This window comes from Engystomops pustulosus, chromosome 2 (assembly GCF_040894005.1).
Source record: "Engystomops pustulosus chromosome 2, aEngPut4.maternal, whole genome shotgun sequence".
NCBI lineage: Eukaryota > Metazoa > Chordata > Amphibia > Anura > Leptodactylidae > Engystomops > Engystomops pustulosus.
The window spans coordinates 246,304,769-246,330,125 of NC_092412.1; the positions used below are offsets into that span (position 1 = coordinate 246,304,769).

The 25,357-nt window shown below is 43.5% G+C and overlaps 1 long non-coding RNA gene across 1 annotated transcript; it reads left to right on the forward strand.

Moving 5' to 3' along the window:
* The first annotated feature begins 15,015 nt into the window (after window positions 1–15,015).
* On the forward strand, window positions 15,016–23,521 carry LOC140116790 (uncharacterized). Its single transcript, XR_011852964.1, has 3 exons — window positions 15,016–15,195; window positions 21,469–21,518; window positions 22,842–23,521. It is a non-coding gene; the product is annotated as an uncharacterized lncRNA (long non-coding RNA).
* Window positions 23,522–25,357: the final 1,836 nt, after the last annotated feature.

A 25,357-nucleotide genomic window follows, 5' to 3' on the forward strand; every position in this document is an offset into this window, starting at 1 on the left:
GTAGTACAAAGAGTGTGATACTAGAAGAACAAGGGGAAAGGATTGGGTGTAAAGAGAAAGGGTAATGATGACATGATAATTGGAATATGGATAGAATGATGGACAATATAGGTAGCAACTGAGAATTGAGATATATGTGGGAGGAATTGAAACACAGATAGATATATTTTATAAATATATATATATTTATATTTATAGGGGTGGGAGATGCAGTGGGTCCCGTGGGAATAAAAGTAGGATGAATGATAAAGTGTGGTTAAAATAGGTATGAATTAATTACATTGTATGATAAATACATAAGTAAATACTTTTAAATAAATTAATTAGATTGTATAATGAATGGGGTAAATGAACCAAAAAGGAGAAAAGAAGGATGGCTGGAAAGTATAAAAAAGCACAGTGAATAATATGCTAATACTAAATACTGGCTATAGAGAAAGTGAGGATGAGAAGGTGAAAATATGACCAAAATAACTTACATGGAAGTGCTGAGTGGGACTGTATGGGAAGAACAAAAAACAGAAAATGAGTAAAGATAGAGATCATTTGAATAATAGCCTTAGCTATTAGCCACTAGGACACTTGTAGAGGAGGGAAAATGAAATAAAACCAGTATTACTTACAAAGGAGCGCTGAGAGGGAGCTCAGGCGGTCTGCTGCTGGAGCAGGCGCGCGGGAAGTGTGTCTCTTATGGGAGTAAGAACGCCGGCGCCTGCGTATAGAGCAGCGAGCAGCGGGAGCCGGCGCATGCGCGCTGAGATCGGGACATCGGCGTGTATATAAAGAAAAAGTACAAGTGTTGACACTGTGTGTGAGAAGTAGTAGCAAGCAACTTAGTGGTGAATATCAGATGGGAAAGGGGGAAATAAGGACCACTACGAGTATTATGAAAAGGGGATATGGACAATAATGGATATGAAAACAAAGGAGAAACAAAGTGGTTAGTGGTAGAGATAAAGACTTTGCATGTCAGTGACTAATGCTAATCATATAAAAATAGGTAGCAATAAATGGATAAAAAAATATATATAATATAATAAAAAAATGTAAAAAATTCATCTAGACACTTCAATAAATAGGTAATAAATAGGGTACATATAAAAAATGGAAGTATACAAAATCACATAATAGATAGGGTACAAAAGAAAGACAAAGTACACATAATCATGATGACTAGCTGATAAATAAGTAAAAGACCGTTAGTCCACTAGCGTGAGATAAAAGTAATAGATTAAAAATAAAGATGATAATATTAACATAAAGGGTAATGGTTAGAGATGAGCGAGCACTAAAATGCTCGGGTGCTCGTTATTCGAGACGAACTTTTCCAGATGCTCGAGTGCTCGTCTCGAATAACGAGCCCCATTGAAGTCAATGGGAGACCCGAGCATTTTTCAAAGGGACCATGGTTCGGGAATAAAATGTGTTATTTAATTGAAAAAGAATGTCTTCTGATAAGTTAGCAGATGTATGCAAACATCTGCAATCTATTCTTCACTGTTCCGCGCGTATATTATCTCCCGACAAATTAACAGATGTGAAGAACAGTGAAGAATAGAATAAAAACAGTGAACACAGTGAACACAGGATCATTTAAACGAAAAACGCAGTGAAAAACACAGTGAAGAATAGATTACAGATGTTCGGCACATCTGCTTACTTGTCGGGGTGATACGCTGTCCCGGGATCCGCTCCTCTTCTTCCACTGAAGTCTCCCCGTGCTGCCCGATGTCTCCCCCGTGCTGCCCGATGTCTCCCCCGTGCTGCCCGATGTCTCCCCCGTGCTGCCCGATGTCTCCCCCGTGCTGGCCGATGTCTCCCCCGTGCTGGCCGATGTCTCCCCCGTGCTGCCCGATGTCTCCCCGTGCTGCCCGATGTCTCCCCGTGCTGCCCGATGTCTCCCCGTGCTGCCCGATGTCTCCCCGTGCTGGCCGATGTCTCCCCCGTGCTGGCCGATGTCTCCCCCGTGCTGCCCGATGTCTCCTCGTGCTGCCCGATGTCTCCCCCGTGCTGCCCGATGTCTCCCCGCTGCCCGATGTCTCCCCCGTGCTGCCCGATGTCTCCCCCGTGCTGCCCGATGTCTCCCCCGTGCTGCCCGATGTCTCCCCCGTGCTGCCCGATGTCTCCCCCGTGCTGCCCGATGTCTCCCCCGTGCTGCCCGATGTCTCCCTGCTGCTTGATGTCTCCCTGCTGCCGTTCCGCGCGTATCTTCCGACAAGTAAGCAGATGTGCCGAACATCTGTAATCTATTCTTCACTGTCTTTTTCACTTAAATGATCCTGTGTTCACTGTGTTCACTGTTTTTATTCTATTCTTCATTGTTCTTCACTGTGTTTTTTTAATTAAATGCTCGATCTCGAGCAGGGGAAATACTCGTCCGAGCAACGAGCCGTTTCGAGTACCTTAATACTCGAACGAGCATCAAGCTCGGACGAGTATACTCGCTCATCTCTAGTAATGGTCTTAGATAAAATGATGAAATGATATCTCAAGAAACAGGCTAAAATTAATAAGAAATACCTAGAAGACCCAATTGTTAGTATAATAATAATAACAATAAAAAAGCTTCTATGAAGGACATAGAACACACAGTCATTGAATAGTAAATAGATAGTGAATTGTAAGTGGACCAATGGAGTGGGAACGGGTATTAAGGTGTGTGGTGATAGTAGGTAAATTGGGGCCATATATTGTAGTATGAGGGGAGTGTAAATAAAAAGATAAGTGATAAAGGGGAGGAGACAGGGGGGGTGGTAAAATAAGTTTATTGTTTATTGTTTAGAAGATATTTTCAAGGGATTCGTTGAGGCCGGCTGGCATAAGACACTGAAGTTTATAGATCCAGTACATTTCGCGTTTCTTTAGATGATCGAAACGCTGGGAGGTAGAGGGACTCACATGTTCGATTGGTGTTATGTTGAATTCCCTATAATTCTGTTTATGATGCAAGGCTGCATGTTTTGATATACTGTGAAGAAGAAAACCGTTGGTGATGTTACTCCGATGTTTATTCATACGGTCTCTCAATGGTTGAATAGTGCGGCCAATGTATTGTAATTTACACGTACATTCAATCAGATAGATTACAAAGTTAGAGCTACAGTTAAGGAAACTTTTAATTTCGAACACCTCTCCGGTAGTATTGGATTGAAATGTGGATCTTCTGTGGCAGATGGTTTCACAGCACTTGCAGAGGTTGTGACCACATTTGAAACTGCCTAGGACTTTCGGAAAAAATTATAGGTTGGGTTTAATTGTTTTGGAGGTGCGTAGACGACTAGGTGCCAGTATATTTTTTAAAGAGAGCGGTCGTCTAAAGGTGATGATGGGATTAGTGGAGATACTGTTTTTAAGGTATGGGTCATGGAGCAATAAATTCCAGTGTTTCTTAAGAATGTGCTTGATTTTGCCACCATCATTGGAGTAGGTGGTGATAAAATTGGCTTGGTTGAGAGATTCTCCGGTTTTCCTTATACTCGGTTTGAGGCATTCGTCTTGGCTTAGAGCGCCTGCCTTGGCACAGGCGGAGGAGATGAGAGGAGGAGGGTAGCCTTTGGCTTTGAACCTATCTTTTAAGACTGTACTTTGTGTGGTATAGTCGTCATTAGTGGTGCAATTACGCCTTATTCTTTTGAACTGGTCGAAGGGTATATTTGTTTTCCATTTTTTGAAATGGTTACTTCTAAAATCTAAGTAGCTATTACTGTCGACAGATTTGAAATAGGTTTTGGTATGAATCTTCTGGTCAGCATGATAGACCGTGACATCAAGGAATTCAGCAAAGTTAGGTGTAATGTTGGATGTGAACTGCAAACCCCACTCGTTGGTATTGAGGTCGTCGATGAAATCTAGAGCTTCCTTCTCACTCCCCTTCCAGATTATAAAGATGTCATCTATATATCGCTTATAGACAACACATTTGCCATAGGATGAATGTGTGAAGATGTTTTGTTCTTCGAAAAGACCTACAAATAAGTTCGCGTAGCTGGGAGCGAATTTGCTACCCATCACTGTGCCCCTTTTTTGTATAAAAATCTGGTCGCAAAAAGAAAAATAATTGTGATGGAGAATAAATGTAATAGCCCTCAAGATGAAGTTACTCTGAACAGTGGACATGTTGGGGTCACGGGCAAGGAATCGGGAGGTGGCATGTACACCGAGGTCGTGGGGAATTACAGTGTAAAGGGAGGAGATATCCATAGTAATGAAAAGGTAGGAATCTAACCAAGGAACTGGAAGGACGTGTCTAATTAAATCAGAAGTGTCTAAAGTAAAGGCAACCAAATTCTTGACGTATTTTTGCAAAAACAAATCAACATAGTGGGACAAGTTGGCCGTGAGGGAGTTAATCCCGGAAATGATGGGGCGTCCGGGTGGGTTGGTGGCATTTTTGTGAACCTTTGGCAGATAGTAGAACATTGCCGTTGCTGGTTCCTCAATTCGAAGGTATTGGAGCTCCTTTTTGGAAAGGACTCCTGATTTAAAACCCTCGTCCAGAAGTGTGTGTAGTTGCGACTTGAAAAGATGTGTGGGATTCTTATCTAGCTTCGAATAGAAGGCCGTATCCGACAGGAGGCGGAAGGATTCTTTGATGTAATCGGATCTGTTGAGGAGGATAATCCCACCCCCTTTGTCGGCGGGTTTAATGATGACCTCATCGTTAGTGGATAGTTGTTTAAGGGCCTTCTTTTCTTTAGTTGTTAGATTGTTTCTGAAGGTATTTTGGTTCTTTTGATTCTGTGTCTTAGACTTGAGATTCTTAAAATCAGATGAAACTAACGTATAAAATGTTTCTATGTGGTTGCCTTTATGGTGTGTGGGGTAGAAGGTAGACCTCGGTTTTAAATCTGTATGTATAATGGATGTGGGGTCAGGTGAAGATGGTTTGGTGGTGATGGTACAGTCTTCATTATTGTCCTGTTCGGGATTTACTATATTAAAGTGTCTTTTAAGAGTTAATTTACGGATAAATCTGTTCAAGTCCACAAACAGTTCAAAGTCGTCTGAGGTTGATGAGGGACAAAATGAGAGGCCCTTCTCTAGTGTTTTGGTCTCAATTTCATTCAGGACATAATTAGAGAGGTTGAAGATTTTAACCAAATTCACAGAGTTGGCTTTTCCGGTGTCATCAGATGATGGGGGGATCGATATCAAGGGACTGGGTGTCTGTGGAGTGGCAGTATCCTGATCAGAGGTTACTTCAATCTCTTGAGTTTTGGTGTCTCTATTAGGGATTCGTCTTCTGATGATGGACTGCAAAGATCTCCGTTTGCCTCCTCTACTACCTCTCTTGCGAGATTTTTTCTTTTCACGCCTAAAGGGGCTGCCATGTGTACCGTTTCTTTGAGATTCGGTGTATAGTGAAACGTAGGAGTCTTTGTTGTCACTTCTTGAGGAAGTCCTAAAAAAGAAGAGCTTGACTCATTGGTGGAGGGGGGATCCTGTGATGGATCTATGGGAAGTCCTCTATTACGAGAGGTAACTTGCGGGGTAAAAAATATAGCTTCATCTTGTGGGCGGTCGGGTCCCAAACAACTGTCATGTACAGTGAGAATGGATGCATTAGGTTCTGTAAATTTGCCCGAGGGCAAAGTGGGTTTGGGTAATTCGAAATCGAATGGGCAATTGGATGTGGGGTTATGAGGCTTAGCTGTTGACGTGAGTTTGGTAGGGTAAGTCTTAGGTCTGGTGGACTGACTTGTCATGACTGGTGGAACTGGGTCAGTGGATGTTTTGTTCGAGGTCACAAAGGTACGCCCATATGTGGTGGATGTAGGTGGAGGATTCTTGTGATGAGTTTTATTATGTGTTGTATTGGGCCACTTCTTGGTAGTTTGAGTCTTGGCCCTATTGGTGGAAGGTTGATAACTGTATGGACGAGTACCATTTTGGACGAGTAGATTTTAAGAATCTCAAATCTAAGACACAGAATCAAAAGAACCAAAATACCTTCAGAAACAATCTAACAACTAAAGAAAAGAAGGCCCTTAAACAACTATCCACTAACGATGAGGTCATCATTAAACCCGCCGACAAAGGGGGTGGGATTATCCTCCTCAACAGATCCGATTACATCAAAGAATCCTTCCGCCTCCTGTCGGATACGGCCTTCTATTCGAAGCTAGATAAGAATCCCACACATCTTTTCAAGTCGCAACTACACACACTTCTGGACGAGGGTTTTAAATCAGGAGTCCTTTCCAAAAAGAAGCTCCAATACCTTCGAATTGAGGAACCAGCAACGGCAATGTTCTACTATCTGCCAAAGGTTCACAAAAATGCCACCAACCCACCCGGACGCCCCATCATTTACGGGATTAACTCCCTCACGGCCAACTTGTCCCACTATGTTGATTTGTTTTTGCAAAAATACGTCAAGAATTTGGTTGCCTTTACTTTAGACACTTCTGATTTAATTAGACACGTCCTTCCAGTTCCTTGGTTAGATTCCTACCTTTTCATTACTATGGATATCTCCTCCCTTTACACTGTAATTCCCCACGACCTCGGTGTACATGCCACCTCCCGATTCCTTGCCCGTGACCCCAACATGTCCACTGTTCAGAGTAACTTCATCTTGAGGGCTATTACATTTATTCTCCATCACAATTATTTTTCTTTTTGCGACCAGATTTTTATACAAAAAAGGGGCACAGCGATGGGTAGCAAATTCGCTCCCAGCTACGTGAACTTATTTGTAGGTCTTTTCGAAGAACAAAACATCTTCACACATTCATCCTATGGCAAATGTGTTGTCTATAAGCGATATATAGATGACATCTTTATAATCTGGAAGGGGAGTGAGAAGGAAGCTCTAGATTTCATCGACGACCTCAATACCAACGAGTGGGGTTTGCAGTTCACATCCAACATTACACCTAACTTTGCTGAATTCCTTGATGTCACGGTCTATCATGCTGACCAGAAGATTCATACCAAAACCTATTTCAAATCTGTCGACAGTAATAGCTACTTAGATTTTAGAAGTAACCATTTCAAAAAATGGAAAACAAATATACCCTTCGACCAGTTCAAAAGAATAAGGCGTAATTGCACCACTAATGACGACTATACCACACAAAGTACAGTCTTAAAAGATAGGTTCAAAGCCAAAGGCTACCCTCCTCCTCTCATCTCCTCCGCCTGTGCCAAGGCAGGCGCTCTAAGCCAAGACGAATGCCTCAAACCGAGTATAAGGAAAACCGGAGAATCTCTCAACCAAGCCAATTTTATCACCACCTACTCCAATGATGGTGGCAAAATCAAGCACATTCTTAAGAAACACTGGAATTTATTGCTCCATGACCCATACCTTAAAAACAGTATCTCCACTAATCCCATCATCACCTTTAGACGACCGCTCTCTTTAAAAAATATACTGGCACCTAGTCGTCTACGCACCTCCAAAACAATTAAACCCAACCTATCATTTTTTCCGAAAGTCCTAGGCAGTTTCAAATGTGGTCACAACCTCTGCAAGTGCTGTGAAACCATCTGCCACAGAAGATCCACATTTCAATCCAATACTACCGGAGAGGTGTTCGAAATTAAAAGTTTCCTTAACTGTAGCTCTAACTTTGTAATCTATCTGATTGAATGTACGTGTAAATTACAATACATTGGCCGCACTATTCAACCATTGAGAGACCGTATGAATAAACATCGGAGTAACATCACCAACGGTTTTCTCCTTCACAGTATATCAAAACATGCAGCCTTGCATCACAAACAGAATTATAGGGAATTCAACATAACACCAATCGAACATGTGAGTCCCTCTACCTCCCAGCGTTTCGATCATCTAAAGAAACGCGAAATGTACTGGATCTATAAACTTCAGTGTCTTATGCCAGCCGGCCTCAACGAATCCCTTGAAAATATCTTCTAAACAATAAACAATAAACTTATTTTACCACCCCCCCCTGTCTCCTCCCCTTTATCACTTATCTTTTTATTTACACTCCCCTCATACTACAATATATGGCCCCAATTTACCTACTATCACCACACACCTTAATACCCGTTCCCACTCCATTGGTCCACTTACAATTCACTATCTATTTACTATTCAATGACTGTGTGTTCTATGTCCTTCATAGAAGCTTTTTTATTGTTATTATTATTATACTAACAATTGGGTCTTCTAGGTATTTCTTATTAATTTTAGCCTGTTTCTTGAGATATCATTTCATCATTTTATCTAAGACCATTACCCTTTATGTTAATACTATCATCTTTATTTTTAATCTATTACTTTTATCTCACGCTAGTGGACTAACGGTCTTTTACTTATTTATCAGCTAGTCATCATGATTATGTGTACTTTGTCTTTCTTTTGTACCCTATCTATTATGTGATTTTGTATACTTCCATTTTTTATATGTACCCTATTTATTACCTATTTATTGAAGTGTCTAGATGAATTTTTTACATTTTTTTATTATATTATATATATTTTTTTATCCATTTATTGCTACCTATTTTTATATGATTAGCATTAGTCACTGACATGCAAAGTCTTTATCTCTACCACTAACCACTTTGTTTCTCCTTTGTTTTCATATCCATTATTGTCCATATCCCCTTTTCATAATACTCGTAGTGGTCCTTATTTCCCCCTTTCCCATCTGATATTCACCACTAAGTTGCTTGCTACTACTTCTCACACACAGTGTCAACACTTGTACTTTTTCTTTATATACACGCCGATGTCCCGATCTCAGCGCGCATGCGCCGGCTCCCGCTGCTCGCTGCTCTATACGCAGGCGCCGGCGTTCTTACTCCCATAAGAGACTCACTTCCCGCGCGCCTGCTCCAGCAGCAGACCGCCTGAGCTCCCTCTCAGCGCTCCTTTGTAAGTAATACTGGTTTTATTTCATTTTCCCTCCTCTACAAGTGTCCTAGTGGCTAATAGCTAAGGCTATTATTCAAATGATCTCTATCTTTACTCATTTTCTGTTTTTTGTTCTTCCCATACAGTCCCACTCAGCACTTCCATGTAAGTTATTTTGGTCATATTTTCACCTTCTCATCCTCACTTTCTCTATAGCCAGTATTTAGTATTAGCATATTATTCACTGTGCTTTTTTATACTTTCCAGCCATCCTTCTTTTCTCCTTTTTGGTTCATTTACCCCATTCATTATACAATCTAATTAATTTATTTAAAAGTATTTACTTATGTATTTATCATACAATGTAATTAATTCATACCTATTTTAACCACACTTTATCATTCATCCTACTTTTATTCCCACGGGACCCACTGCATCTCCCCCCCCTATAAATATAAATATATATATATATTTATAAAATATATCTATCTGTGTTTCAATTCCTCCCACATATATCTCAATTCTCAGTTGCTACCTATATTGTCCATCATTCTATCCATATTCCAATTATCATGTCATCATTACCCTTTCTCTTTACACCCAATCCTTTCCCCTTGTTCTTCTAGTATCACACTCTTTGTACTACCATGTATCCCTTACACGATCATTTTTAATTTTTATGTATACATTCTAGCACTAAGTATTAATGGATCTACATGTGCTTATATTCCATATGGTTCACTGTGTTTTTTATCAATTCTATGTATGTATTTGTTTTGCTAGTTTGGTCTGACGAAGGGGTCTCCCCGAAACGCGTTGCCTTTGGATGTCACTGCTACCAATAAAATTTGTGTTAATCACTACACTTGGAGATTTCTGTTTGGTTACTAGCGCACTCTCCCGGCCCTCTCCAAATTTTTTTTATCTCTGTATTATCCATTTCACGGTACCTTTGGCTACCGGTTTTCGGAGAGCCTAATAGTTGCTGCAGTAACCTAAGATTCAAACCTCCGTACCTTCAAGGATCCTCCCCCTCACTGGATACTATATACCGCTTGTACCCAAGTGGTTACCAGGTGAGCAACCATTTTTCTCACCACAATCGGTACACTTGTCTCTACGTTATTACGCGAGGCGCCGTCCTCCTCCGCTGTTGTTTTTGTTTTTCTCTCTCTATTGACTTGTTCCAGTAACTTCATTTTGTGTTACCTAGCAACTGATCCGCAAATATGGACAGCATGCGGATGGCACCAGTATTTTTCATCACTCCACAGATGTCTATGGGAAGGCACAGGCCACTATAAGGGCAGGAATAGGATCTGCTTCAAAATTACGTCTATGCAACCAGGGTCGGCTCCAGGTATCAGTAGGCCCCTGGACGACACAGCCTCTGTAGGCCCCTTTGCAGTGAACTCAAGTGGAAGCATTAAAAATTAAGAAACTAAAACAGTCTCATGTTCCCTAAAATATTCCCTAGTTTATCACACTAAACAGCTCCCTCATGGTAATTTTATGTAAAGCCCCTCTAACCAGTAGCGTAACTAGAGTCCACTGGGCCCCGGGACAAAATTCCTAATGGGGCCCCCCCCCTCCCCAACTATACCTAAAAAAAAAACCCTCAAAACCCTTTCTGCTAACTGATATTTCAGTGATTATTACATATTCTGCCCCCCACAATTAATTATTACATATTCTCTCCCCACCACAATGATTTATTAAATATTCTGCCCCCCCCACAATGAATTATTACATATTCTGCCCCCCCCACAATGAATTATTACATATTCTGCCCTCCCCCACAATGAATTATTACATATTCTGCCCCCCCACAATGAATTATTACATTTTCTGCCCCCCCACAATTAATTATTACATATTCTGCCCCCCCACAATTAATTATTACATATTTCCCCCCCACACAATTAATTACCACATATTCTTGCCCAACCCCCCCCCCAATGAGTTATCAGATCAAATTAATGATTTTATCAAATAAGCCCCATTAAAAAAAAACCCTATACTCACCTCTGGCCGTGTCTTCTATCTTTTTGCAGCGGGCGGGCAGGAAGGGGTGCGCGGCAGCGTGATGACGTCATCACGCGGCCGCGCATCCCAGTTCATGGAGCGATGTGCGCCGGGGTTGTCTTCCGGCCACATCGCTCCAGTAATAGTGCTCGAGCGGCCGCTTACTGCCGTATCGAGCACTATTCAGTGACGGGTAGGAGCTTCCTGTCCGGACGGACGGAGGCCCCTGCCCGACTGCCAGTGGCGTATAGACCGCAGTCGACATTGAGACGGTCGTCCGGGCCCCCCCGTCCGATGGGCCCGGTCTCAATGGCGACCGCTGCGACCGCGGTCGGTACGCCACTGCCTCTAACCCCCTATGGATTTATTAGATAGAACCCAACTCAACCCCATGGATTCCCTATGTACAGCCTTATGCGGGCCCCCCAAGCAGCCCTGGGCCCCGGAACTTGCCCAAGAATACCCAGTGCCGGCACCGACCCTGTATGCTCTTACCAAACCATGACCAAGCCGGGTGTTTAAAATTTAGAGCAGGTCCTATTTTGGCCTGAGTTGTGATGAGGCCTTACACTAGGAGTAGCCACAATGTGATTTTGCAGTACGCCTAGGAGGGGCTGACATAACTTCTACATCTCCGGTATCGCTAATGGTCAATGATCCTTCTACGTACTTAAGTAAAGTGGAATGTGAAGAGCTGTTATGTCTATACACATCAGCACAATGGATGCCTTTAAATGAAATTCACTACCGGGGAGATTTCCATGAATTCTTGGACAGGGGCAGGAGTGGCAGAAACCCGGGGTTACGCACAGGATAGGTTCTGTAGGTTTATTCTTAAGTTGAATTTGTATGTAAGTCGGAATTGTATATTTTATAATTGTAACCCCTGTGACAATTGGATTTTAAAAATCTTGGATTGTAATGGGAGGGGGGAATCTAGGGGTGGGATGAGGGGTAGGAATTGGGAAAGTGTTGTTAAGTCTTGTTCTAATCGTTGTAAACGGAAAATGTGTTGGAGTGTTTAATAAAAACGATCTGATTTAAAAAAAAAAAAAATGTTGGATTGTCATAAGAACCAGGATTAACAATAAAGTTAAATTACAGACACCTGTGATAAGCTGTTTATTGTAGCCTAAGGCTAAAGTAGATTAAATTACCAACATCCAGAGGTCTGTTTGTAACTAGGGGTTGTCTGTAAGTCAGGTGTTCTTAAGTAGGAGACCGCCTGCACTTCCATCTCCAGCGTTGTGCAGGCACTTCTTGTGTTTGACACCTGCTTGTACTTCATCAGTAGTTTAAAGTGTCCTCCCAAAATCCACAGAGGCCATGGATTGGCCAAAGCGGTTCCCCGCACCCCAACACTTCAGGTGCAGGTGCTGAAGACCAACACATCACAGATACCGGGACCCGGGTAGGTACAATTTGGGTTTTTTGCTACTCCTAACCCCAGATTTTAAGTATTTTTTCCGAATTTGAGGAAACTGTCTGATGGTAAGAGAGTACAAAGATAGACTGAACAGTTATGACTTTGCTTTTCGTGTGTTCTGTACAATTATTAGAATATTTTATATCAGGAACACGCGTTACTGAATGTGATTTGATTTGGCTTCTTTCTTCAAGAAACAGCGCCCTCCTTACCCATGGCTGTGTCGTGTACTGCAGGCCCATCTTAGATGTTATTTGTATTGATAAAACCAATAACCCGAACAGATTCCCATTCCATATACATTGACAAAATGTTTCCATATTCATACAACCCACAGATTTCAGGATGTATCAAGACCAATCCTTTGCCTCGTCTCTGAGGATGGATGTTTTCTAGTTTGCGGAGTGACACCCTGTCTACTGATAGAATTCGGCCTTCTCTTATAAGTGGAATGATCCATGTGATTTTTTCCAACAGAACAAAATGAAATACAGTAAATGAAAAAATAATCCTTGTACAATAGGTATGAATATATCATATTTAAAATTCTGACTGCCTTCAGTGACCACTAGAGGGAGCATACTGAAGACAGAAAAATACAGCTGGCGTTGATGCTTCCTTCCTTACATCACGGCTGGTTCAGAACTTGTCTAGTGTTTGTATCTGATGCATGTGCAGTGGAGACAATCATTCTGTGGCATCTCAGCACTTGCCAGTCTCATTCTATTACTTAGGGTAGTCCTCTGCCCCGGAGGAGGGCTGCTAACAATAAGGACACAGAAATGTTTCAAATCTATTGCGATTGACCTCCTCTAGACTGACTAGATTCTTCTGAATGATGCAAGGGTTGACCGACCTTTGGGACAGCAACAGGGGTTTATGGCCAGATGTGTCCCCAGACCCTTGAGGTTCCATGGGCCAGTGATAGACAAGCACCAGGACCACAACTATAAAGTATTGTTTGTAGTCGTGGACTTTTTCTATGAGGACCTCTCATTGGTCCACTAAGCCTCCTGGACCAGGGTTTGACCACCATCTCCACATATCCTAAAGTTACATCCTTGGCTGTATGTCTGCCTCGTTACTGCACTATCTTCGAGTGGAAACCTGTAAAAGGGATCAAAGGATACAGAACGGAATGTTGACCATTGCATCAGGGAGGCATCGACACTTCATGGTTACATGATGCCTCGTCTGCTGGGACGGAGCTCGATGGTGACATAGAGCAGTGATGGCAAACCTTTTAGAGACCGAGTGCCCAAACTACAACAAAGACCCGCTTATTTATCACAAAGTGCCAACATAGAAATTTAATTTATGATTTATACTCCCTTCTCTGTCACAGTTTTCATTGATACCAGCACCTGAGGACACCAATAAAGCAGAAAATAGTCCCAGGTAGAGCTGTCACTTTAAAATAGCTCTGTGCACAGCAAGTCCTGGGCTGTCTGGGACTGCAGGAAGATACCTGGAGTCATCTCTGGTGATGGCCTGAGTGCCCACAGGAAGGGCTCTGAGTGCCACCTCTGGCACCAGTGCCATAGGTTAGCCATCACTGACATAGAGGCTCAATTATACACATAGGAAACCAAATGAATGAAGTGTTTTAAGGGACTTTGTGTTGAGTGTCTTAGGTTTCCACTGGGTGAGCATTGGGGAACGTAGGCCAGAGTCTGGGCAGTGGTGGGCTAAAGGCCAAAGTAGACTTGTCCATTATGACAGTTTTGATGGTTGGAGGTAATTCTGGAGCCTCTATGCTGACACTGCATTTGTTTTGGAATGAAACAAAGGTGGCTCCATCACTTGTCACCTCTTCGGAAAATTTGAATATTTGCCTATGAGGGCTTCTGTTGGTATGACCATAGCCAAGTGTAGGGTTGCTGAGATGGCACATTCGGGATAGTTGTCAAGCACTGCCTATGAAGAAGTCGGTTCTGGAGGAGTCTACTATGGCTGGGAGGGACATTGGCCTAGGAGGGATCCAGGGTAGGATAGGCAAGTAGAGGCCTATAATATGTCCTGACTGGTTCAGTTAGAGTGTAGACGAATGGTAGGAAGAATTGGTTGACAAAGGCTCTCACAATGGAGACTGATAAAGAGCCAACTGATGGCTGAAACTCTTGGTATGTATCTTCAATATCTCTTCTGCCTGCACTAAAAAGATGGAGACCGGCAGCCGGGAGACACATGTGTTCCCACTTATCTCCTTAATGGACGAACAAATGATCAGACATGTTAAAATCCCAAACCGCGCATGCACACAAGACTGCGTTCAGATCCTGTTACCATTGGTGCATAAATTGAGAGGAACAACAAGAAGGTCTCTGTCCACCATTTATGTTCATCAACTCCTCAAGAAAATATGAGTAATACATTGTCAAGATGTCTCTGTGCTTCACCGTTACAACCCTTATGTAGGCACGGAAGCTTGTCTGTTGCTTCACAACTACTGAGATCTGTTATCCATTAGTCTGGACGCAAGTCTTACTGGTGACACCCGTAGGTGCAACAATGGAGTTAATATTAGTAGTCACCCAGCTTTCCCAGAAACAGATATAGCCAAGATTACAGTAGACCATCCCAGACTTATATTCACTAGAGAACATGTTCTATAATGGACACTTGATGCCATTGAGCAATCTCCGCCCTGGCAGAACATTTACATTCTGATGCCGCTCATTATTGACTTTACGTATATACTCCAGACGCTCTGCGGAGCCGTGAAAAATTTAGCGGCCGCTTTGTCCCGACGTCTTATTTAAACGGTATCAAGTGTGGGATTAGCCGAGTGATGTGAGGATTAGATGTAATCCTTGAAATTCCTTATTCGCCAGCATCTACGTGTTATTGAAACACCTACGTTCCCACATCGAGCTGCGGGCACAGGGAGCAGAGACTGCATTGCGCGCGGGTAAGTTGTTCTAGTACTGACCTAATAAGGGGCACATACTATTTAAGATGTGTTGTGTATACAGGAGACTACACATACAGATGTAGCGGTGCTGAATGTGTGACTTAACTCTTTAGTGGTGTATTGTATTGAGTTGTAATAATGCTGCAGTCCTATGTAAGGATGGGGACAATAACATCACAACGCGTTGAACCAAATTACTAACACGCCTCTGCTACATCCATTACTAGTATAACTAATGTACATTGTTCCCAGGACTCTTTTGGAAACCTTCAAGGTCACATACAGAGGATTTTAGAAAGTGCCTTATATGGTAATAAGGAAGATTCCTCATTAACCCCCCCGGGATAAATGCTTTATTATTAGGCAAAGTAATTAAAGGGATAGTCACTAGGATTATGATATACAATTTACTGGATACTAGTGACAAGGAATTCACTAGTATCTCTAGTATCTTCCCTCTAAAATCAGCTTTAAAGGGAATCTACCATCAGGATGAAGGACTGTATGCAAATGAGCCTGAGTGGTTCCAGGCTCTATAGGTGTTAATGGAGCCTGAAGCCCCTCAGGCTCATTTGCATACAGTATTTCATCCTGGTGGTAGATGTCCTTTAAATGGGTTTGACTTCTGCTAGACCTATAGCAGAGTCTGGGGTCACAGTAGGTTCATCTGTTGCCAATGAGGCTTTCACTTTGTCCTCCCCTTTACTATATTGAATCTTCTACAAGATTCTTTACTCCTCCCACGTGATCATGTGATTGTGACCGATCGCCGCTATATACAACCCATGTGGTCACACAGAGACAGCCTCCCACCAGGCAAAATTTAAAAAAACATCAATAAAAAAGCGCCAACACAGAACCTATAAAATCTATAAACTATCCCGAAAAAAACAAGCCCAGACACAGCCCAATAGGTGGTAAAATAAAATTATTATTTCTAGATTCTCCAAATGTGATGTCATGAAATCTTTGGGTGAATTTATCTCAGCTTGTACGCCAGAAAACCGGCGTAAAGCTGGCACTGTGCCAGGAATTGCCACTACGTTCTCTTTGCCGATTGAGCAGGGAGGGGCGGTTCTGGGCTCTGAAGTGGGCCGGTGCCTGTGCTCTTGCTGTAGCAAGGTTCAGGAGCAGGATAGAGCGCAATTCTATGCCAGGATGGAAATTGCCCCTCACCGCTGGGTATCCGGGGGTGGGGTTTCAATCGTATGCCAGTGTATGATGCGCCAACGTATGATACATTCCTGCCCCCTATATTTGTGTGTGTGTCCCAAACCTATGATATTACAAAAATTCAACTCAACACACAAAACACAAGCCCTTAAATGACAAACCCGACTAAAAAGTTGTGACTTTTTAAAGGCAAGAGTAAAAAATATCCAAAAAATGCTTGGACATCTTAGATGAAACCAGGCAGGACCCTAAGAGGGTAAAATATAAAGTGTTGGAGTTGATGGAGATGGTGAAGGGTCCTAGTGGAACCAGTGTACACAGATTTGAAATGAGGTGAATGGTGTAGGATTATTTCTATTATTATTATTATTATTTATTTGGGGAACAGCAAGGGCAATTTTTTATGTTCACCCCTTTAGCAAGAAAAATTCAGTCTACCCACAAAAGGCAAACCCTCGCACAGCAATTAAAAGGGTTTTTTTATACTAAAAATTTGTGACTGGAATTTGACAGTTAAAAAAATAAAATTGCTTGGACTTTAACACAAGGGGGTTGCACCAAGTTTTCAGGTTATCCTCTATACACAGGATAGGGAATAACAATCTATTTGGGGGGACAGGCTAGTCCAACAGATAGGATCCTCTATGAGTAAGAGTTCTGGGTAATTGGTGTCCCATCTCCCCTAATAGGAGGAGTGAGCTCACCCTGTCGATCCAATTCGATACTATGGGAGTTTTGGAAATGGCTGAGCACAGAACTTCCTTACTACTGAAAGCAGCATCAGGACAACCAGGGCCGGTTCTAGACAAAGTGGGGCCCTGGGCAAAACTAAAAGTGGGGCCCCAAAATAAAACTATTTTATGACCAGTCACAGTCAGCAAGTGGCTCCCTTTAGTATGGCAATACAAACTGTAATTTTGGAGAATTTTAGTGGTTAGCACTACAGCCTTGCAGCGCTGGTCAAAGAGTTTGTATGTTTTCTCTGTGTCTGCGTGGGTTTCCTCCATGTCCTCCGGTTTCTTCCCACACTCCAAAAAATTACTGGTAGGTTGATTAGACTGTGAGGCCCATTGGGGACAGGGACCGATATTTTCTGAAAGCAGATACTTGCCCCATTTTCAAAATTGCATCAAAGAGTTTATAGACAGAGGCGCCTTCATGCAATTTTGAATCAAACTGAAACATTTTATAAAATATACTTAAAATTTGACTTTGATGGCAAAAAATTTGTTCCAAACAGAAAATATTTACCTTCACATCCTAAATGTAATAGATGGACATGTGTAGAGTTCACAAATGCCCCATATTGATATGTTCACATAAATAAATCCACATAATATCACTAAGGCTATATTCACACTGCCGTTGCCCGCCCGTACCGTACCGTAGCGGGCAACGGCAGTGTACGGGGAGAGGAGGAGGAGGTGAGCGCAGCTCACCCCCGCCCCTCTCCATAGCAACCTATGGCCGCGGCGCCGTATTACGGGAAAAGATAGGACATGTCCTATCTTTTTCCCGGGTACGGAACGGTACGGTGCCGCACGTGTGCTGCAACGTACCGCTCCCGTAGGGTGCCGTGCGCCCATAGAAGTGTATGGGGGACGTATATCGGCCGTATATACGGCGGCCGTATATACGTCCCCCATACGTTCGTGTGAATATAGCCTAACACTGTAATAACTAGATATCTGCTTTTCAGCTAGAAATTTTAAGTCACAACCTGCAAAATATATCAATAAAACAGAATAAAAAGTAACCGCGCCATAAAACCTATAGAATAGAAAGCAGAAAACCAGGCGATGCATTTGGCAATTAACATTCAAAAGTTCCTCTAAAATATGTACAAATCCAGATACTTATATAAAGAAAATATACAGTAAGATGTGAGGGGATCATACAGACCCCACATGTGGATATTCACCAAAATATGCAGCAAAGGGAACTGCATAATATTGCACTGAGCGTCACACAGATCTATCATTGTCTGGTCCTTACACAATGGTCACCCAAATAAATAACTATACATCCATAACCCAAGCTAATGAGATAATAAAAGTCACTTTTAGATGTGCGCCATTGTATTAGCTGCACAATAACAGAACCCTCCGCGCTTCATAAGAATGAGAGTGAGAACGTCATAACATAGGTGTAAATAATGGGGGATGATGGGAAATAAAAACTTTATTCCAGGACATGTGTGTGCTTTTGGTGTTACATATAACTTTATGGACATGTTCTGGTCGCGGTGTAGTCACATTAGGCGAAGAGGATTGAATGTTCATCGTATCAGTCAATTTTCCCAACAAAAAAAGCTATTACAAAATAAAATGCAATAAGAGAGAAAGTGTGAGAGGGCTTAAAACCATGAATATTAGTTGATATTATCCCTAAACACAATGTAGTAACATATAAAGTGACTATTTCCATTATCTGTGAGGTGCAGCAGCTCCTGTGTGCAGCAAATTCTCCCTGTACTGTAGACTGATGGCTAAGAATCTGGGGGGAGGACACTTCAGGGGGCTGTATCTCTGGCTCTGTGACACATAGAACCTCACTTCTTATTTCTTATGAAAGAAGAAAATCTCTTTGTGTTTCTAAGGCCTCTTGCACACTAGCGTTGCGTTTCACGTGCGGGTGCAATGCGTGAAAAACTGACGTTTTTGCTGCGTTTTTGTTCCATTTTTCCTAAAGAGTAATTTGCGTTTTTGTTGCGTTTTCGGCGCATTTTTGACGCACGATTCAATGGGAGACTCGAGCATATTTCAAAGGGACCATGGTTTGGGATTAAAATGTGTTATTTAATTGAAAAATAATGTCTTCTTATAATTTGCAAACATCTGCGATCTATTCTTCACTGTTCCGCGCGTATATTATCTCCCGACAATTTAGCAGATGTGAAGAACAGTGAAGAATAGAATAAAATCATTGTACACAGTGAACACAGTGACCACAGGATCATTTAAGATAAAAACACAGTGCAGAACACAGTGCAGAATAGATTACAGATGTTCGGCACATCTGCTTACTTGTCGGGAGATACGCGCGGAGCGGTGCGAACAAAATAGCATGTGAAGAACAATATATATGTGTGTGAAGAACAAATTGCAGATGTTTCCATACATCTGCAATGTCTTCTTCACACATATATATTGTTCTTCACATGCTATTTTGTTCGCGCAGTTCCGCGTGTATCTCCCGACAAGTAAGCAGATGTGCCGAACATGTGTAATCTATTCTGCACTGTGTTCTGCATTGTGTTTTTATCTTAAATGATCCTGTGGTCACTGTGTACACTGTGTACAATGATTTTATTCTATTCTTCACTGTTCTTCACTGTGTTTTATTAATTAAATGATCGTTCGCGAGCAGGGGAAATAATGTTATTCTGGTCACCTAGCAACCCTTACGTTAAAAACGCATTGCACTCGCATTGCACTTGCAATGATTGCGAGTGCAATGCGTTCTTGATGCATCTCCATAGACTTGAATGGTGCGTGAAAATTGCGCGTGACTCGCAAAAATAGAGCATGCTGCGATTTTGACGCGCGTGCAAACGAACGCAAGCACGCGCGTTGAAAACCACGCAAATGGAGAAAGACCCATTGAATACAATGGGACAGAGTGCAATGCGAGTTCTGAGCGTCAAATGCACGCGCAGAACTCGCGCGTGAAAAACGCCAGTGTAGAAGGGGCCTAAGTGTTAGGAAAACAGAGATATTGGGGCAGATTTACTTACCCGGCCCATTCGCGATCCAGCGGCGCGTTCTCTGCGCTGGATTCGGGTCCGGCCGGGATTTATGAAGGTAGTTCCTCCGCCGTCCACCAGGTGGCGCTGCTGCGCTGAAAATCATCTCAACGCGCCGGAATGCACCGAGCTGGACCAGGTGAAGGTAAGCGCTTCGCAAGCGACACTTTTTCGGTTTTTAAATGCGGCGGTTTTTCCGAATACGTCGGGTTTTTGTTCGGCCGCGCCCCCCGATTTCCGTTGCGCGCATGCCGGCGCCGATGCGCCACAATCCGATCGCGTGCGCCACAATCCCGGGGCTATTCAGGTACAATCGGCGCAAATCGGAAATATTCGGGTAACACGTCGGGAAAACGCAAATCGGGCCCTTAGTAAATGACCCCCATTAACTGTTAAATTGCTGTCGGGAGTGATTTTTATATATAAAAATGGCACTTGATATTCTCACTTTGAACCTGAATATCTCTGGATCCCTGGCACCTAGAAACACAATTCTAGATTCAGTTGAAAGAAGAGATTCTCCCCTTTGCCTACCCTTAGCACCGGCCCTGAGGACAACCACCCAAGAGTGAGAATGTGACACCCCTTATCCGGATTGCTGGGAGTCCCGCCCTTATGATCAATGGAAATAACTTGAAAACTTGGTACAACCCCTTTAAATTTTCCTCCTTTCCCTCCTGTGCTAATCTGGAGTCACTGTAGCCTCGGCTGAATTCTTTCTTGCTAGCGGTACAGACAGAGATTCAATGAAGTCTATGGAGAGGGGAGGGGGAGCAGCCACAGCAGTTCGGTCTCAGACACTATAGGGGTTATTTATCATTGGTTTTCCTGGGATTTTTTTGGCGCAAAAAAAAGTCTCAAAGTAGTCAAATTGAGGGGTTTTTGAGGCTTTTCACTGCTCAAAAGACTCACAGGACTATATACACCTCTTCATTAATCTGGCCTAAACATAGAACTATTGCAACACTGTGCAAAGCCAGATTCAGAACTTGAGACTTTTGCAAAAAGTCTCATAAAAAGTCTCATAGTTACTCCAGTCCCTGCTGGTCTATTTGCTGAGACTTTTTTTTGCATTTGAGACTTTCTTGGGACTTTTTAAAAAAAAAAAATCCCTGACAGAAAATAGACCATAAAAACATTTATGAAAGGGCCAAAGCCACTTTAATGAATGTGATGGGCGGCGCAGATCCAAAAGTAGACATAGAACTGTCCCAAGGAGCCGCCTAATGATAAATAACCCCCTATGGGACATATATCTGTGTTGCTATTGAATGTGACCTTCTTGTGATATGTGATCGGTTATATATCACCTTAGACTCATCATGGCCGCTCTTCTTCCTTCTTTCTTGCAGGAAGTCGCCTTACAACTTCTTGAAGTTAAAGAATGCCAAAGTCTTCAGAGGTGCGCGCCTCCCACCCCTCCAAGAGCCATTGCATTCAGCACTGTGGGGACAGCGGATAACACTGGTTTTATGTGACTGCCATGATGGGGAGCTTCAAGGGGTTTTCCAGTTTCATTAAAAGCTGTGTTGGTGGGGTCTCCGGTCACTTTATAGATACTCCTGGATGGGTTGTCTATGATACCGGTGGTCACAGGAAGGAGGATGATGACCTCACTGTTCCCTTTCCTAGTGATGTCCCCAGTTCTGTGACCACCAATACAAGACTATCAATAAAATGACTGGAGGCCGTACCAAAACAGGTGAAATACCTTCCATTTTATGGACACTATGGGGCAGATTTACTTACCCGGCCCATTCGCGATCCAGCGGCGCGTTCTCTGCACAGGATTCGGGTCCGGACGGGATTTATGAAGGTAGTTCCTCCGCCGTCCACCAGGTGGCGCTGCTGCGCGGAAAATCATCTGAACGCGCCAGAATGAACCGAGCTGGACCAGGTGAAGGTAAGCGCTTCCTAAGCGACACTTTTTTGTTTTTTAAATGCGGCAGTTTTTCCGAATACGTCTTATACGGTTTTTGTTCGGCCACGCCCCCCCGATTTCCGTCGTGCGCATGCCGGCGCCGATGCGCCACAATCCGATTGCGTGCGCCAAAATCCCGGGGCAATTCAGGTACAATCGGCACAAATCGGAAATATTCGGGTAACACGTCGGGAAAACGCGAATCAGGCCCTTAGTAAATGACCCCCTGTATATATAGTCTGCTCAGCTCCTCCTGCTCTATAACATGCTGCCTGCAGATAGGTCACTATGTACAATCTGCTCAGCTCCTCCTGCTCTATAACATGCTGCCTGCAGATAGGTCACTATGTACAATCTGCTCCTGCTCTATAACATGCTGCCTGCAGATAGGTCACTATGTACAATCTGCTCAGCTCATCCTGCTCTATAACATGCTGCCTGCAGATAGGTCACTATGTACAATCTGCTCAGCTCATCCTGCTCTATAACATGCTGCCTGCAGATAGGACACTATGTACAATCTGCTCAGCTCCTCCTGCTCTATAACATGCTGCTGGCAGATAGGACATTGTGTACAATCTGCTCAGCTCCTCTTGCTCTATAACATACTGCCGACAGATAGGACTTTATGTACAATCTGCTCAGCTCCTCCTGCTCTATAACATGCTATCCAAGATGCTCAGACTTCCTTTAGGTTCTTCCTTCCTACTAGGTGCACATAGAAGTATCAGATGCTCAGGACATGATTGTGTATCAGACAGAGCTTTGTTATGACTAATGTGTTTTTTTTTTATTTTCAAAAAGTTTTTCCTGGGAGTATCAGAAACCAGTAACCAGACGTCCTCGCTGGAGACGCTTATGAGGTCCTTGCTCCTCACGGCTCTTCAGGAGGTGCATCAGAACCTCACCAGGAGAGAAGAGGTGGCGCAGCAGCAGGAGGACACTGCCGGAGCCATCACCTTTATTATGGTTTTCATTGCCATATTTTCCTTTTTTATAGTCTCGGTTTTAGTCATTGCCATCAGGTCCAGGTCCTACGACCCACTGGAGGAGCAGTATGTCAGTACCTGCAGCATGATGGAGTCCGGAGGCTCCGGCTCAGTGTATTTCCAAGGAGCCAAATGTCTGATCCATGAAAACAAGACCGCGGAATAGCCAGGAAGAGCGCGATGACCGCTACAATACACATCTGTTCAGTCTGTAGCACCCTCATTACTAATCCGGGTCCAAAAACCCCAGGTTTTAAAAAAATCTGTTACTATTTTTGGGGTATGAGGCCTTGTTTTTTGTGGGATGAGTTCTACTATCTGTTTTCACTGTTTTCTACACATATTCATTTTTTGTATGGGAAAGAATTTAGCAAAATCTAAGAGACGCTCCGGTTTTTATCTGTTTGAACAGTGACGGTATATAATATGAACCTCTGTGTAAATCAGGTGTCGGCTTTGGTGGTTTTATTGTACACAATTTATTTATTGTGAAAAAAAAAAAAGTTTTGGTCAAAGTGTTTTTTTTTATTTCTCCTTTGTGTTTTGTGAACTTTGTTGACGTTATAAAATGTATTTGATAGTCGTATAACAGGCGCAAAAAAGAGCGCAGAGAAAGGGGAAATAAGATAAATGACCCCCAATGAGCCTGGAAGAGAAGCCGCACTTTAGCCACTCCTAAAGCACCTACATCCATGCTTTTGGTGTCATTTTAAAGATAAGAAGCATTGAAAGCGCAGCAAGGATTGGGGTTGTGTCTTTAATTGTACCTGAGATTTTAAGCAGTTAAAGATATAATCAGGAATTATTGGATTATTACCTGCAGCTCACATTCCCGATAATATCTTTTACTGCCTGTATCTCTGTTATACAACTGATAGATTTTCAAAGCTGAGATCCAATGAGTGATAGGAGGACACACTGCCCCCTGCTAGTGTGATGATGTGGGGACATGGTATAGGACAGTCACCCCTAGCAGTGATAGGAGGACACACTGCCCCCTGCTGGTGTGATGATGTAGAGGCCATGGCATAGGACAGTAAGTCACCCCTAGAAGTGATGAGAGGACACAATTCCCCCTGCTGGTGGGACGATGTGAGGAGCCCTGGCATAGGACAGTCAGTCACAGTTAGTTGTGATAGGACACACTGCCCCCTGCTGGTGTGATGATGTGGGAGCCATAGTATAGGACAGTCACTCCTAGTAGTGATAGGAGCACACACTGCCCCCTGCTGGTGTGATGATGTGGGGACATGGTATAGGACAGTCACCCCTAGTAATGATAGGAGGACACACTGCCCCCTGCTGGTGTGATGATGTGGGAGCCATAGTATAGGACAGTCACCCCTAGTAATGATAGGAGGACACACTGTCCCCTGCTGGTGTGATGATGTGGGAGCCATAGTATAGGACAGTCACCCCTAGTAATGACAGGAGCACACACTGCCCCCTGCTGGTGTGATGATGTGGGGGCCATGGCATAGGACAGTCACCCCTAGTAATGACAGGAGCACACACTGCCCCCTGCTGGTGTGATGATGTGGGGACATGGCATAGGACAGTCACCCATAGTAATGATAGGAGGACACACTGCCCCCTGCTGGTGTGATGATGTGGGGGCCATGGCATAGGACAGTCACCCCTAGTAATGATAGGAGCACACACTGCCCACTGCTGGTGTGATGATGTGGGGGCCATAGTATAGGACAGTCACCCCTAGTAATGATAGGAGCACACACTGCCCCCTGCTGGTGTGATGATGTGGGGGCCATGGCATAGGACAGTCACCCCTAGTAATGATAGGAGGACACACTGTCCCCTGCTGGTGTGATGATGTGGGGGCCATGGCATAGGACAGTCACCCCTAGTAATGATAGGAGGACACACTGCCCCCTGCTGGTGTGATGATGTGGGGGCCATGGCATAGGACAGTCAGTCACCACTAGCAGTGGTAGGAGGACACACTGCCCCCTGCTGGTGTCCTGATGTGGGGAGCCATGGCATAGGACAGTCACCCCTAGTAGTGATAGGAGGACACACTGCCCCCTGCTGGTGTGATGATGTGGGGGCCATGGCATAGGACAGTCACCCCTAGTAATGACAGGAGCACACACTGCCCCCTGCTGGTGTGATGATGTGGGGGCCATGGCATAGGACAGTCACCCCTAGCAGTGATAGGAGGACACACTGCCCCCTGCTGGTGTGATGATGTGGGAGCCATGGTATAGGACAGTCACCCCTAGCAGTGATAGGAGGACACACTGCCCCCTGCTGGTGTGATGATGTGGGGGCCATGGTATAGGACAGTCAGTCACCCCTAGTAGTGATAGGAGG